Raw genomic sequence first — 13,858 nt, 5'->3', positions numbered from 1 at the left:
TCGTCTAGGAAAGACATTGGCAGTGTTTTTCATACCATCTGCATTCTGACTCCGGGACTTCTCAAGAGCTGAGTAAGGGTGCTGCTTGGACAGCTTTCAAAAACTGGGCAAAGAGTGCTTGACATGCCACGGGAGGTGAAGAGTCCGTGAGCTGAACTGTTACTGACCCCCACCATCCCAGTGCACCTCACCCCACGACTGCAGCCTGGGCAACACGTTCCAGCTTTGATAAAAGCATCCTCCTTGCCCATATTTCTACAGTAGCCCCAAAAGCATTAATTATTTCTAATTTGCAGTGCTGAAACTGTGTTAGTATGTCAGTCACTTTGTTTCAACCTAAAGAAGCTGTTTTCATAACTTAGTACCTGTGGCATGTATTTTGTGGCGTGGTTCAGTCCCAGAGCTCAGGACGTGTACTTTGCATTTGCTCGCTGCAGGGCAGATGTCCATCCTACCTAAATAACTCTGGCTGCAAACTGTACCATCTGAGGAACTGATCAACATCAGTACTACCAAACATTTTCATTATGCTGGTTTTTAACAGCACATTATGTTTCTTCTAGTAATTCTTAAGCTGAAAGTTCAATATAGTGCCTAAAAATGCATTTATATGCTTTCTGCTACTGTTTTTTTGTAATCCTTGGGCTCAAAAATAGCAAAAAATAATTGCATGTGGTAGAAGACAGCAACAACAGTATCAAAACACATAAAAGCCTTTAATCAGCCACGGCAAAGTTGGGAAAGATTATTTATACTGGTGTTAATTTTTATTGTATTCAAACAAAAATGTAAACTTGATGACAAAGAAGGTTTTTCCCAACTTCGACTACGTGTTTTAACTCTATATAGTCAGGTCAGAAAAAGTTACTTGAATGCAACATACTTTCTATGTAAATACAAAGCGTAGAAAACTTCAGTATCAAAATGATAGATCACTTGAGTTATTAATTTCTTTTTTCTGAGTAGGAAAAAAATGTTTCTCAGGTATTTTTCCAAGAAATTTATTAAATATGTTTGAAACGTGGCTTCCTTTCTTTTAGCTTAAAAGTAGCACACACTTTCAGGAAAATGGTAATAATAGAAAGGTCAGGCAACTTTCTTTTCCATGCCTCCATACAGGCTCAAGGTGCCCATGCTCTGAGACACCTCCGCCTTAGGGAGGCTTGCCCAGCTCCGCTTTGCTGGGGAGATCTGATAAGGCTTTGAGTTGGTTTGACAGGACTGCAGGCCATGAAGACCAGCTGTTCCAGCTGCCTCCCAAGTACAGCTGGAGCCTGCAGACATTACTGCTGTAGCACAGCCTTCTGCATCAGATCGCTAGTCAAAAGTGGAGGAGCATCAATGGAATATGAAAGGCAGTTTTGGTATCACTCTGCCATCTGATCTCGTTGAGGCTATAGCTTTTCCATGTAGGACTTCTGTCTTGTTTCACTAAAATCCTTTCCTGAACCGAAGTTTTTTTCTCCTGGCATTCAACTGCTCCCTTTCTTTAAGACACGGCAACACCTACCACATGAGGAAAACAGGAGGTACCACAAGCAGCGTGTGGAGCAGGTTCCTGGCTAGCAGTGCAGAGAACAAGAACATTCTTCACTTGCTTGCTCATTTGCAAAAGAGTGAATGCTGCTGAGAGCTCCCAAGCCTCTGTTATCTCTGTGACTGATCCTTGGTGAACAGCCAGCAGCAAAATGAACTTTCCAGGGTGGCTGAATATCAAATAAATGTGGGTTGCCTGGACTAGAGAACAGCATCATTACCACTTATCTTGTTATGAAAAAATGAGTTAGCATATTCGTCATTCTTTACTTGATAAATGTAAGCAGACACAAGGGGTATGTAGGGACATAACATCATTTTCTTCCATTTCTCAAAAATAGCAAAGCTAAATATCTTCTCTGTAAGTGCAGCATATTCAAAAATCAGAAAAACAAAGACTGCAGAAAGGTTCCTGGGACTTAGTTTTCTAATTAAATAATGGGAAGAATGGTTCCCTCCATCCTTCCTGTTCTCCTACATGTCTAACTGTCAGCTGGTAGATGGAAAGAAAGTTGTAGTTAAGAAACAGGAAGCTGAGTTACATCCAAGTTAAAAAAAAAAGGAAGAGGAGCTACTGAAGTGAAAGAAACTGAACTTCAGTGTTAAAGTAATATTACATAGAGGGTTCCCAGACTTGCTTGAATGATGGCGACAACTCTTGCCTTCACAAGTGGGTGTATCTATTCTTTGAATTCACAAACAAATTTGAATTCACAAATTCAAACCTCTGCAATCACTTCTTTCATCCTCTTGTTACATACGCTTGCTCCCATAACACCCCAGCTCCAGCATCCTCAGCCGGAGCTGCAGATCCCTATGGGCTTCTTTGCAGTATGTCCATGCTAGGGGGCAGCAGTAGAAATGGGTACTTTTGATTTTGCCTATGTGCAGATGGCAACCTCAAGTGAGCAGAGCTGGAAGCCGCCATCTCTGGCTGGCACACGTGTACCACTTTCAAGCAGTGTGCCTATATGGCTATTTCAGAAAATAAATAGTCTGGGAATCACACAGAAGACTGCAGTAGAAAGAAAGTGGAAGTTATGTCCATTTGGACTGAAAAACAACAGTCACAAACATTTGGCTCCTTAATGCAGCCCAAGTCATGAAGCAGAGGTCAAACCAGCCTGTCTGCAGGTTGAGCTTTAGAGACTCCAGTATTAGAGATCTGGAGTCCCATCACTTATGTTGGCCCATGAAGGGAAAATGTTCATCAGTGCTATGCCTGAGACCTGTGTGTGGGAAGATCACAACAATAAAGCAGACAATTTAGAATATTGATACTATGTAACTGGCATAAAGACGAGGTCGTTGTAACAGCAAGACTAGGTTGGAGAGAAAAATGTGATGACTTGCAGAAAGCAGAATTAGGAAACCTAAAATCTCAAGGAACACATTAAAAAAAAAAAAATATAATTTGACTGCTACTCTGAAACTTGACCGCACTAAAAAAAAGTCACATAAACTAACTTCTGTCCTGCTGCTTTTTCTTAAGTAGAAGTATGCAAAGTAGCTTTAAACTTATCTCTTATCTCTACGCTTGCTGTATATGGAATTTTCCAGAGGAATTTGTCTAGCAGATGTTTTTAACTGCAGTTAGTTAAAAGCATGATGAAGGCCCAGCAGGGAAAATAAATAACAGTGTTGTGACACTAGGAACCCAGTTGTCATCGTTAGCGATGAAGAAAGATAACTGCCTGCCCTGAGCAGGAGTGTTCTGGTGGTCTCAGTAAAATCTAAGACGGAGGAAAACAAGCTGGACCGAGTTCAGGGAAGCATGAGTATTGCCTCATATACCTTCAAATTATAACAAGCCTTGATTAGTTATTCACCAGTCTTCAGTATCAGATTTTAGGAGCAGTTGCTATGTATCTGGAAAAAAAAAATATCTGGAAAAAGAAATTGCCTGTCATCCAACTGGAAACTAAGAATGAAAGGCTGGGGTCCTCGGACCTTTAAGATGGAAAGTATTTATCCTACAGAGGAGTTCTTAATTAAACTACTGAAGATAGTCACAGGGGACACAGAGGGGCAGGGAGGGAGAAGGAATTGGGCTCTCTGCTTGTTTCTTCCAGGCTGAGGAAGGAAAATGCCCGGAGGAAGAAATGGGGAGGAAATTCTACAGGGAATTTTGTAAAGATTTCCTTCTCTCAGTTTTCTCACGGAAGAAGGTGACCTGAACTCTTCAAGATAAAATAAATGCTCCATGAAGCCTCATATGAATCAACTCCTTGTCAAAAAAGCCTGCTCTTCTACATATAACACTCTTTAAAAAGTTCTTATGGAACAATTTAATATAATTAGTTCCATCCAATCTGCACAACTCCACCACTGATCTGCTGCTTTTGCAATACCAGAAGCAAAATTGAGCATGACTGAACTCTTTTCCTGCAACGTCATGTTGCTATACAAATAGTAACTGGCTTCAGGCTACAACATCTTGCTGCCCTTTGAGTCCAGGTTAGCCTGTGCGGGGTGGCTGCACTCTCGGGCCTCTTTGGAGAGGCAATGAATGGACACTGTGGGTGGTAGGTTCCCACAGTGCTAATGGTCACAGAAAAAAAATGAAGCAAGACAGAGGGAAGAGGAGGAGTAAAAAGAAAGTAGGACCAAGAAGTGGAAATGTATTATATGTCCACAAAGCTCAAAGGGAAAGAATAAACAAAGTACTATTATTCCTTCTGTTGCTGCTTTTTTTTTTATAATTCATTTTCTCAGTGGTTTTTTTTTTTTTACTAGATTTCTTTCATCTTCCTGTCTCCTGATCTTTCTTTAGCAAAAAAAAAAAAACATGTTGAGATGCACTCGGGCTTAAAAATGATTAAAAGAACCACACTGTACTTATCTTCCCAAGTGCCCCTTTGTGCAGAGGCACTTCCCTGCTTCCCTGCTGACTGCAGACCCGGGTGTTGAGCCAGGTAGCAAACACACGGCGCGGTGCACATCACTTCAGCAGGCATGCTCCCTCCTCCACTTGACCCCGGATCACTGCACAGACTGTGGAGCAGGGGCGTCACATGTCCTTTGGGGAACCCCCAGCTCCCTGTCCCCTGGCACTGGGCGAGGGCTGAGCCAAAGCTGCCTCAGGAGAGGCTGCGGCAGATGCTGACAACCGCTGGCAGCCGGCAGCTGCTTCCCCCGGTGGGCAGCTCACCCCAGAGATGCATTTCAGAAGGCAGAAGACGTTTCCCCTTACAGGCGTGTGATTGCAACGAAACACAGCTAAGCTGCGCCCTGCAGGTTCATTACAAGTGAAAGCCTCACAGCGATAAATAAAAGTGCCTGGGGATTTAACGTGCCTGGAAGCAAAGGCTTGAGACATGTTAACAAGCACAAGCCAGTAGTGTTTTCTAGATGACAAGTGGCTATGGATACCTGGAAGATCAGGTGCACTGCTGAGGCACCTCAGAAGGGCCTGTTTGACACTCATTGCTGCCTGCGCAACCAGGGAAGAGACACAGACTTCTCCAGAGGACAACCAGGTCTAGCTGTTGTGCCTCTCTAGACACCCACCATGCAACAGGCTCAGCTGTGCCCGGTGAGTACCTCCTCCCCGGCGGTCAGCCCAGACCTACTGCAGAGCCTTTCCACGGCTAACGCTGGGTGAGGGGAAGCCAAGCCTTTTGAAAAGCTGACTTCTCTGAAGCATCTCACGTTGGACCTTTACTCTTGGCAGTACTTTGACCATTATGAAGGGGAAAACCTTGTATTAATGTGTTTATCAGCTCAACAATTTACATCAGCAAGTAGGCAACAAGATTTTCAGGTATAGAGTTCGCTTTTTCCTGCCAATGTGGAGAAATTCTTGGATTAGCAGCCAGCAAAAGGAGTGACGGGTGTGTGGCATGCATTCAGAAGTATGAAAAGAAATGCAGCGAGTTAGAAATACATGCCTGATAACGTCTCAGCTGAATCGAGAAGGTACATTTTACTGTCCTCAGTGTGGAATTAGTTTCTATAACGGAGTTTCCAGGAGATCCTATTATATCCTAACCATTGAATTTATAGTACTTGAGGGAAAGGCTTCCTTCTGTTTCTTGCGACACCTCCCAGGAGAAACTGGCACTGGAATGCTTGACTCAGTAAATACTTATTTTTGGTAGTATAACCTTCTTTCCAGCAAATGTGTGACCTTCGGTTATTTTTGCAAAAGAAGAAATTTGGAATTATGTATCTGCATGGTATTCTTTAATAGGCTGAAAAAAATATTACTTTCCCTAAAAGGAGACTTTGAAAGATACTAAATTTTGTGAGTTATTAGAGTATAATTAAAGAAATTCACAGAAAGGATCATTTGCCACATAGGATGAATGACATATATTATACAAGCATGTACAGATAGGGAAAACTTACAGTTTGATTAACCCACTAACTTTGTCCCAGGCAAGATAACCTTTCAGAAAATACCTTCTCTATACAGAAAGTAGGACTTCAGCCAAAAGGTGGACTCTTATGAATAGGTTTTCAATAGTAAAGCCAAAACTGCCTTTGCTGTGTGCTTCTTCATGAGTTCAGACAAAGGTGTATATGTTCCAATATATGCTAAAATAACCACTTCCAACGAAGCAAATACTTGGTTGCATGATATTCTTATAAGGTGGAGGCCATAACACAAACTCTTGATTTTGAAAACCGTAAACTCAGAAGAGGAAACAGCCCTCAAACCAATTGTATCCAGAGAGATGGACTTTACAACGTAATACTTGCCAGTGAATGGTAACAGTAATTTCATCCTTTCAGTCCAAGAACGGCTGCACTAAGTACACTATGATTGTTTCTTTGCATTATTTTATCACAAACACCCCAGTTAGGTAACATACATTCTCCTCTTCCTATTCCCATTGTCACCCTTTATAAATTTAATTAAAAAGTCTAACTGGAGAGACTTGTTTGTAAACAATTGTAAACAATTCTCTTCAATGGGATGACCTCTTTTCCTAGGTATCAAGTATCACAGTTTGAGTTTCTCTCTTCACCCTGTGAAGCCCGTATTAGGAAACAACAAAGTAAACAATAGAAAGAAAAGAGAAAAACCCACCAAGCTCTAGACTAGCTTAACTTAAAGAACTTACCATAATCTTAAAGAAGCTCATTGAAATAGCGTGGTAGCTTTTCTGATTAGTCTTAAGAAAATATTGCAGGCTTCCCAGAGTACAATGCACTCCATCCCAAAAGCACATTAAATTTCAAATGAATCCGCATCCATATAAAGAAAAGATGCCGCATTACAGACCAATCCTTAATTTGTATTAGTAGCTCTTAACAGACCTTTTTATAATGTCGAAACTATAAAGAAAATGTAACAAAAATAAAAAGAGATATCTGCCTCTGTTCCTGTGGAGCTACCACCTGCCTTTGCGGTGGTACTTCTAGTGCTGTCCTGTGCTGGATGGAAAGATCTGCTGCTACTGGTGTAGAATGTATGTATACAGGAGTCTCCTGTATAGTATGACCCCAAAAATGGGAAAAAACCCTTTCATTTGTGATTGGGGATTAAATTCATGCTTCCCACCATTGCATATTTGACAATGATAATCACGGCTCGCCGAACTGGATTTAGATTTGAGATTTAGGATTTTGCCACTGTGTAGTGTAAAATTGCATTGACTGATGAAATTTTAACCTTACAAATGTCAGGTTATACTCCCCACAGTAACAGCGTCTTGGCCCTACTCCACATGCCAAATAAGACAATGAAGTTAACAACATCAGGGTAAAGTTACATTTGTGGAAATAGGCCAACTGATGAATGATATGTATCTGAATTTCCTCATTTCCTTCCACAGAAGAATTTATTATTAAATGTAAAACCACAAGGGACCTAAGTGAAAATAAGTAGGATTGTTGGTTAAATCATTTTAAATCACCATGACTATCTTAACAGAAAGAAAAGGCAAGAGAATTAACTGGAATTCATTACACTGTAAGGAGTAGGAACACCAATCTCAAGTTACTATTTTCAGCCTAGTACACATAATAGGACAAGAGGGCAAAGGTAGAAATTAAAGACAAACAAATTCCAGCCGTCAGGAAGCATTTTTCACATGAGAATCATAAACGTTGGAACGCTCTATCAAGTAAGGTTAATGAGGCTAACAGCTAGCAGCCAAGGAACATAAAATTAGATGGCAACATGGGTGGATGACAAAAAAGGAAGCAATTTTGTAATTATCCTGAAGGCAAGAATGCTTCTGATGCTCTTTGCGTACCAACATACACACAGGGCCACATTTGCCTTTTAGTTACATCTGCAAAATCCGATAACCATCGCTAGGAGAATTACACAGTATCAGTGACAGGATAACCTGGTCCATGGGTTTTATGGAAGGTACATAAGAAATGAGAAAGGAAGGGTTATTTTTTCTTAATCGGTGTGATTTAAAAACTACATTCGTTTTTCTGATTTGCCATACTTCGCAAATTTCTTATATCCACTTACAGTTTTATACAATTAAATAATACCTAAGAACTATGAGAAAATCTATTCTTGAAACTGTTCTCATGGAGTAACAAAGATAACAATTTCATTGCACCACTCTGACTTGATGCTGTGTGACATTCTGGTTATCAATTATGTAGGAAATCACCATCCAACAAAATCAACACAATATATCTTAAATGGGTTTAAAATAGATATTTTGCTAAGTGTCAGCTGAAATTTCAGTTAGAGATGGGGGTTTTTGGTGACACTCCATAATGATTGATTCTTCACCCAGTGCTATTTAGCAGTTGTATAAGTTACACGGAAGAAAGTATAACATCTTCACTGACAAAGTTAACTGATGTCATGAAGATGGGGCACGATAAAACAAAGTAGAATCTAGATTAAATGCTAAAATGGGAGCAATGAAAATACACTTTAGCACTGCCCATTGTAAGTTCTTATCCATAAACAAAGAAACTTGGGGCACTCAGAGTACGAGGCTGTGTTGGGTTTGTGTGGTGGGGTTTTGGTAGCAGGGGAGGGGCTACAGGGGTGGCTCCTGTGAGAAGCTGCTAGAAGCTTCCCCGGCTCCAAGTCGGACCCACCTCTGGCCAAGGCCGAGCCAGTCAGTGATGGCGGTAGCGCCTCTGTGACAACATATTTAAGAAGGGGAAAAAAGACTGCTAAAAAAAAGCTGCAGTGGAGAGAGGAGTGGGATGTGAGAGAAACAACTATGCAGACACTGAGGTCAGTGCAGAAGGAGGGGGAGGAGGTGCGCCGGAGCAGAGATTCCCCTGCAGCCCGTGGTGAGAGGGCAGGCTGTCCCCCTGCAGCCCATGGAGGTTAACGGTGGAGCAGAGGTTCCCCTGCAGCCTGTGGAGGATCCCACGCCGGAGCAGGTGGCTGGGCACAGAGAAGGCTGTGACTCTGTGGGAGAGCCCACGCTGGAGCAGTTTGCAGAGGACTGCAGCCCGTGAAACGGACTCGCGTTGGAGAAACTCAGAGGGCTGACCCCATGAGAGGGACCCCACGCTGGAGCAGGGGAAGAGTGTGAGGAGTCCTCCCCCCGAGGAGGAAGGAGCAGCAGAAACAATGTGGGATGAACTGACTGCAACCCCCATTCCCGCCCCCCTGTGCCACTGGGGGTGGAGGAGGTAGAGGAATCAGGAGCAAAGCTGAGCCCAGGAAGAAGGGAGGGGTGGGGGGAAGGTGTGTTTCTAAGGTATGGTTCTATTTCTCATCATCCTACTCTGATTTGATTGGTAACAAATTAAATTGATTTCTTTTTCCTCAAGTCGAGTCTGTTTTGCCTGTGACCATAATTGGTGAGTGATCCCTCCCCGTCCTTGTCTCAACTCACGAGCCTTTCGTTGTATTTTCTCCTCCCCATCCCACCGAGGGGGGAGGAGTGAGCGAGCGGCCGCGTGGTGCTTTGTTGCCGGCTGGGCCTAAACCACGATAGAGGGACTCTTTTGGGGGTATCTGTTTCTCTGACAAGAGGTGTAACCGGGTCTTGATAATCCGTCAGTTCAACATGAGGTCCCAGTACCACACTTCAGTGAAAAGAGATATTACAATATTTGGGCATATAAACTGAGTAGTACTGAACAGAAATAAGGAGGTTATGCAATTTCTTAGTTAAGACTAATGAAATGCTTGATCTAGTTGTGACTGACAATTTCAAGTATGAATGGAAGAGGACTTGGAGAAAAGCCATAGGGAATGGTCAAAGACTTGAAAAAAAGGCTTCTTTAGTGACAAATTGCAGGAGGCTAATCTATGTAGCTTCAGAAGAAGAAAGTGAGAATAGGGGTCTAAAACAATTGTTTCACCAGATACCACTGTCATCAGCAATGGTGGCAGACATCATGGACATGCCATTCTCCCAGCTCCATGTCCGGCCTTGTAACGCTCCAAAATGGGTTAAATGCTACAAGCCACATATATATATATATATATATATATATATATATATATAAATATATAAAAGTATCTACATAATGAAACGAGTAATGCTGAGCTCTTTCATCTACCTTGCAAAGGTAAAACAAAATCTGAGAGAGATTTTAAAGCTAGATCAATGTGGTCTAACATCTGTGTGTGTTTGTTGTAAGAGTAATCAACTACTGGAACAACTTAGCAAGGGCTGTGATAAACTGTCAGACATCGGAAAAACAAAAAATACAGATGGGACATTTCTCTGAAACCGGCACTGTAATTCAAATATGAATTAAATTCGGGAAATTCTCACAGACTACGTTATAAATATTAGTCTTGTTTTATACTTTTCATGTCTTTCTTTACACCAATATGCCACATGAATCAAGTGTACTCTATCAAACTGAGTCTGTACTTTCAACTGATGATAAGCAAGGACTGCAGATAAGAGATAAAAGACATAACAATTCAGTGCTGTAAGTCTTACCTAAGAAAGTGTAATGTGGTGGAGTGTCATAGGACTGAAGTGAATAAAATTCCCGGCTGGCTGCTCGCATGATCGTTATTTAAGTCAAACCCCAGACATAACTTCACTGGTTGATAACAAATGTAGGTGATCAGTTTGGGAACATATTCTGACTCACTCTTCCAGGACCCTATTCTGAACTTCTGGTTCCTAGAAATTAAAAATTGAACCTACTTATAGTAAAACATTTCTCAGCTCAGACAGAGAGATATGACATACAACTACAAAACCAGGAAAGCCAAAAGATGTATGTAATGTTAAGTCACTCATTATTACCCGAGGGAGGCTTGGAAAGCAGAACTTCAGTAACGATTAACATGAAACCCCACTGTCAGCACACACAGGCAGCATTTCTATTAATTGTTACCCTGAACATTAAATTCAGTCAATCCTATTGTGTTCTGTTGCATCTCCCAGCAACCAACAGAAAAGGTCGAATGCTTACGGCTGATCCAAAGTGTGCTCAAATCCATTGATTTAGAGGGGGTTTCTACAAATATGCTGCAATCTCACTTTAAAAACTGACTGAAAACATTAGACCATTTGATAGCATCAACGTGAATTAGAATTTTCTGTTGAAGACAACATGCTGTTCTGCTTAAAAGCTGGTGGCACAAAATGGCTCTTATAACAGTGCAGTTAATCATTACAAAACAGTTAAGCCAGGAAAGTATTGTGTTCTTCAGCCTTAGTTATTTAGACTCATAGCAATTGGTCACATGTCCTTAATAATTAGACAGAATCCATGCGATAATATACCAAGATCTCACACCGCTAGGTCTTTACAAAGCATGCTGAATATACTCTTTGGAAACATGTGACCCTTTGGGGCATGTCTAATGCAGCACGTAGCAATACAGCACAGAGATTCAAAAAGCAAGTTTCAAATGACCCACCTTGAATACTGTATCCGGCCTGAATAGTGTGGGTTGCACTGTATTTGTTAAAATCTGCTAGAGGAATTCGTTAGGAAAGTTCTAGCTGCAGAAACACAGGGCTTACTGAAAGTAACTTTTATCTTGGCAAGGCAGCCAGCTCAGTAACCTGTAGTGATGGAAATCAGCAGGCAATAGCATGCTACTCTGAGTGTGGAAGGATATAACATTTCTTTCCCTGTTATTTTCAAAGTTGAGAGGTGTTACAGATAACGTAATGCAACTGCGGCACGGATGTCTGTACTGAACACTAAGGAGGAGAAAATGGTTAACACCCTGCTTATACGCCAACAGGGAGAATGAGTTCCCTCTCCCCCATATGCTTGGCCAGGCAATATGCACCTTCTGCATCACGTAGACTGGGGCATGGCTCACCTGCACCATGGCTGCACGAAGACCAACACCATAGAGGTGGACAGGCAGCAAGTCCTGACTTGCTCGCGCTCCCTAGTTAGTCAACTACAGCTCTTGTGTTGGGGTTATGTTTTAAGACAGACTGTGTGGCTCTGCTGTTGCGGAGGCTGATGGACAGTTTGACATTCATGGTTGAAGGAGGAGAGCTGTGTAGGTCTAGAGGGGCCAGCGTTTCCAGGTCTCCCACAGGCTCGGTCCCAAGCTCTGTCCTGCAGCTGGACCCCTTAGAGAGCTGCTCTCCGCTTCTGCTTGTGAAATGCTGGAGCTTCCCCCTTCCTCAGGTCTCCCAAGTTTTCTGGTATTTGTCTTGCTGATTTTGGACATGCAGAGATTTGGGAACAGATCATCAGATCAAAAGGTCAGAAGTCTTTCCTGCTTGTGCTCTGGAGCACAGTCTTTGTGTACATTGCTCATTTGAAAGACACAAGGGACAGCTGATGTTAGTAACCAGACTCTCGGTAAAGGCTAACCAGACTATCTAAAATTACATTCAGTTTTGAAGTGCCCGAAAAAAAGGAAATTTCTTCAAGCTATGGCAAAACTGACTTGGTCTTTCATCCAAAAAAAAAAAGAAAAAAACAAGCAACAACCTTACACTTTTATTTTAATTCACCATTTTCCCATGTCCTTTCGTAGGAAAACAGTACTCCCTTTTGACAGTAGGCAAACTTGGAAGCAGGAAGATACAGTAGAAATTCTGAGATCGAACAGCAAGATTTCTGCAGCTGAAACAAATTCAGGGCAATCAGACCACAAAAAGACAACAGAATGGTCCCAGGCCTGGCTTCTCAGCTACTGAGGAATAGGACTTTCCTCAAAGAAAAGAGTAAATTTATGTTTACAGAAAAGCTGCAAACAGTGGGGGATCTCGAGATGAGAGTTGAATAGTCTTAGGACGGTCCCTGTCCCTCTTTAAATAAAAAAATCCTGTTTCTTCTGTATGTACATAAATGGGTTTGGGGAGTTGACATTTCTGCATAGATGAATGGATTACCATGGGGTCGCCCATTATCTGCATGCAGCACTGTAACCTCTCTACAGACTATGTCTGCAGGGTAAGTAGTGAAACTACCTGGTATGTGCTTTTTCATATCCCTTTATCTCCTGAGAAGGATGAGCTTTAATCTCCCAAAATTAATTATGCTATTCTATGAAGTTATGTGTCCTTGTCTTAATGGAACATTTTTTTTAAAAGCCTAATGAAAGATTGGTAGCCTCAAGGCTAAGAGTACATGGCCAGGGCGGATCTCAGTCTACCTCTCATTCATAACGAATGATGGCTGTACTTCAGTTCCTCTCTCCTTGTTTACACATGTTACTGGATTTATGGAAGACAGTGAATGATACGTGACTAACATGGAAGTCACGTTAAATGAAAATGAAATACCTTGAAGAAGTAGTAAAAATTACATCATCCCTAATTTGAGATGGTATACTTCCAATGAAGCAGCTGACAAGCCTGGAGTCCACCTCATGGAAACTGGGTTCTATACACAAAGAGCTCCCAACATGCCAGTACGATGTCTCTGACTGCCTGTGATTTGGTCATAGTAACTGCTGTATGTTTTTCCCTGGGAAAAAACCAACAGACCAGTTGGTTCAAAGCATGAAGCCCTGCATACCTATTAAGCAGCGCAGGATCATGCAAGCATGTTGCTGTAGGGCTCACAGGGATTCCTTACTCAGACAAATTCAAGACTACAGTCCCAATCTTCAAAGTGATTTATGATCCAGCCTCAAGCTACCTTACTAATCACCCATCTATTCAATGGTGACCCTATATAGTACTGTGTCCCTAAGGGACAATACAAACCTCAAGCAAGAGATTAGAGTTGTGAAAGCAGAGGTAACATTTTCTTGAAGTTCTCTAACATCTTAGACTATAGAACATACCTTATCAAGAATGGCTACTATCTTATCCCCTTGAAGGCACAAACAGGATTATTATGAATGAGTAACAAAGAGAGTTTAAAGTTTCCCCTCTTACACAGAAAAATAATCAGATCAGTATTGGTCAGAGCATGCATTGGACGGATGGTATAAGATGTTTGGATCTCAATTTGATGGCATAAATTCATAAAAGGAAAT

The 13,858-nt window shown here is 41.8% G+C and overlaps 1 protein-coding gene across 1 annotated transcript in view; it reads right to left on the bottom strand.

Moving 5' to 3' along the window:
- Positions 1 to 13,858, bottom strand: part of COL4A2 (collagen type IV alpha 2 chain) — a 147,386-nt gene that overhangs the window by 123,204 nt on the left and 10,324 nt on the right. The gene's annotated exons all lie outside the window — the stretch shown is intronic.

The sequence above is a fragment of the Gymnogyps californianus genome, chromosome 1 (genome assembly GCF_018139145.2).
Source record: "Gymnogyps californianus isolate 813 chromosome 1, ASM1813914v2, whole genome shotgun sequence".
Taxonomy (NCBI): domain Eukaryota; kingdom Metazoa; phylum Chordata; class Aves; order Accipitriformes; family Cathartidae; genus Gymnogyps; species Gymnogyps californianus.
Note: the sequence above shows the minus strand (reverse complement) of the source record. Positions and strands in the feature narration are given on the sequence as shown.